Here is a 3,752-nt window from a genome sequence, read left to right on the forward strand (position 1 = left end):
ATTACAAAGAGAACAAATGGTGTGAGGAAGGCTCCACAGCTGATAAATTGTGTCTGTTTTCTTTTCAGCATGGAATAAACCGTTACTTGTTCCTTTCTCAGTACACTGTGTTTGGCTAACATAGGGTCTTGGAACATCCTAAATGTTGCTGTGGGTTTCTTCAAACAGGGTCTTATGAGTGGAACAGTGTAAAAAATAATGAAAAGCAGAATTTAAACTGTCGAAATACTGTATTTTGTGAGGATGGATGGGTGGGATAATGCAGTGATCTACTGTACATCTTGATTTGCTGTTTGTGGTGACTCAGACTAATTAATATTTCAGAGGTTGTTCCCCAAGCCTTTTCTTTGAAAAGCTAAACATCCCACATTACAGCACTCTGAAGAGCCCAGTTTGAGCAAAGAGGATAAGCATAACTCTTGAGAATCTCAATAGGGCAAAAGTGTACAAACACACTTCATCATTTATAATCCTTCATAATTTATTTTTAATTAAATGCTACAGTATATTGCTTAATTTATTTTTCCTAGTTACCTAAACTGCTACATTCTGTAGCAGAATTAATCTATTAATATGTATTTAAATACTCATTTATATTTTATATCTTTGGAGATATTTTAATCAAACTATGATATGTGTTGGATTATGATATACCATATATGACTATATATGACAAGTGTCACAGTACCTAACTACAAATCTCATATTTTGCATGGCCTTGAAATTTGGCATCATTGTACAAGGTAGTACACGTTTTAGTCCTTGAAAAAAAAGTAAATGAACTACCTTTCTATTTCTGATACACTGATGGACCTAATCCAATGTCCACACAGTGTCTTCTTTTAGCACTTTTGCTTGGATTTAAAATAGGAAAGAAACCAAGGCCAGACTATCAAGGTTATGTATAAACAGTTAATTGAAGATATGGGTTATCAAATTTGCTGTCTTTCCTGAAACAATAAAGGTCCGCCACCCCCTTCAACACTGAAATTGGGAAATAATGATAAAAAATGTATGTTGTTAAAACGAATGTTGCTATTTAAGGTGACTAGCCTTATTATTCAAACTACTTATTAGTAAGATCTATATTTAATTTTGTTTTACATTTCTAAATATTATTGGATGGCTATTCTGGCTATTCTGTGTGGCATACTTGTTTTTTATGCACAATATATACTGGTATATACTATCTCTATGCAGATTTGGCAAACTGAAAAAAATGATAGACAAAAGGTTTTTGTCATTTTGTAATCTTAAATTATTGCAGCCAAGTCACTTATCAAGCACTGAGGCTCCTATATGAATTGCTGGGTGACCTGTATGGTTTAGATATTAACCATAATGAGATGTCTCATTAGCCAACTGTGATTGAGACTGCCATAGCAGTGATTGGCAATCACCTAAGGCCTATTTAGGTTTTTTTTTGGCTTATAAAACAGTAATTCTGATTACTCAGCAGAAACTTTTGAGCTTGCAATGTTATCAAAAAAAGCTGCATCACTCCCCTAACAGCTAACTAATTTTCTCATAGGTTGAAATATGACTGATGGCTTTGTAAAGTACATACAGTAATATGGAAGAACGTACACATAGTCATTATATTACCTAGTGACTGAGTGTCTGTCTTTCTTTTGAATATGCCGACAGTACAGTATGTGTAAATCGCTATATACTAAGTCATGAACATTTACCATCCGTTTCTGCATCTTCCAAGGACATACTTTCATTCTTTTCATAAGTTAAATAATTTTAACAGGATGACAAGGAAACATGATGTAAAAAATTGAATAAACTAAGACGAAAGCTTAGAAAAATGATTGTAGTTTTCAATTTGCATTATGTAACCTGATTGTAATTGTATTGCTTTTTAATTTGAATTGTTTGAATACTGCTTTCTTTTTTCTGTCTAATGTAGGCACAGTTGGTCAAAAACCTCAGGTTAATTTCTTTATACAGTACAGTATGTAAGACTGAATTGGATTGTGACTTTTATTCTTTGAGGTTTGAAGGGATTTGTCAGTCTTAAATATTTTCCTGCTGCACTGCACACATTGTTGGAGGAACTGGACAATTATTACTTTAATCATCAGATTAAAACAGATTAAAACAAAGCTACCCACCTGAACTACTTCAGCATGGAATAAACCTATTACTTGTTCCTAAAACAAAGGTTGTCAACTACATGATAATATGGCAAACATACAAGGAAACTATGAGCCATAGACAGCAAGATTTACATAAACTATATTTATTCATGAAATTAGATTTTACAACATAATCAAAGTTATACCATGCAATGTTCCATTTTAAACTGTATATATACTGTAATGTAACATGAGACAAATCTGTTAGAGACACCTGGGTTTCTAGGGCCTTGGCACTTAAGCCTTGTTTACTTTGCCGAGTCTGAGCAGTCACTTTGTGCTACGCATTAGCTTGGAGTTGCTTAAAAGTCAGGCATGCATCAGTGGTCACAAACTGTTTTTAAGTGGATGAAAAAGACAGCTTTGTGCTGACTCCTGTACTCTGCCATGCATGTGCTACATGCTCTTACCAGGATTAAGCCTCTTAGCTCTTTTTAACCTGAGCACTGCATTTTGATATTATGGGGAGAGATAAAAGCAGTATATAGCAACACAAGTAATTAATAGAAATTCTAAATTCTGTTTATGTCAAGCTCCCTAATTCTAGCCTGGTCTGTTTCTGATTTAGCGTCTTAATGATGCAGAATGGCAAACCATGTCTGCAATAAAGAGTTACTTCATTACTTGAGATTCAATGTACAGTATAGCATTTTCCTGTCTTGTTGTATAATGCTTAATAGGAAGGCATATAAATGGTAATGTAAGGCATACTTATTCATCTCCACAAGAAGGCAGGTTGTGAGATAATACTGTAGACTCCTTTCACTGCACAGGACACAGACTTTAAAAACCAAAAAGACACGTTAGACCTGAGCCTAAAGAGCGTGGTGTACAACAGATCACAAACATGAGCATGATAGTAAATGAGAACAAGAAACAAAAACACAAAATGGCTAAAACTATTGTTCTAGTAATCTATCAAACTGGATTTTCAGAGGTTGATGAAGTACCTCCCAATCAGCTGCTCAGATATTTGATTAAGCTATGACAGTAAGGTGTTGTTACATTTTCATGTCTGGTCAATCATTCAGTAAAGCCCCAGGCATGTTTTAATTCTATGAACTTTTACTTTAATTTGAGAATTTCATCACTCACCTCTGTATAAATTATACAGTATACTAAAATGCATCATAAATTGCCTGTGCTTTTTTCAACACTTTCAGAGTTATTTCGTAATATTGTTCAGTACGAATTACATTACATTTCGTAGCATCATTTCAAAGAGCACTCCTAGATTTAAGCATTAGACCTTAATAACTGCAGTGCAACACGTGACTAATAGGGGATTTCTGTGCCCAGCGCACAAGTCATAGAATCAGCTAAAGTGAGTTCACGAAGACGAAGAGAACGAGAATTCTTCGGATTGCGTGACTCCAGAGGCCACCTGTGTTATTGCAGGACCTACTGTATATTATACGTGAATGACAGAGTCAGTCCCGGCTACACAGAATCGCGGTTGGCCTTCAAAACAACACAGCGCTGTCAATCCATGAAACTAAATACTGAGTGGTGTTCAGCACTTGAAACTCAGGCCACCATTGGGTCTTTTCTTTCCCCTGTAATTGGTTCTTTACCCCGTCATTCCCTATCCTTCTCCGCAGGGGACTA

The sequence above is a fragment of the Lepisosteus platostomus genome, chromosome 11 (assembly GCF_059453375.1).
Source record: "Lepisosteus platostomus isolate fLepPlt1 chromosome 11, fLepPlt1.hap1, whole genome shotgun sequence".
Classification (NCBI taxonomy): Eukaryota; Metazoa; Chordata; class Actinopteri; order Semionotiformes; family Lepisosteidae; genus Lepisosteus; species Lepisosteus platostomus.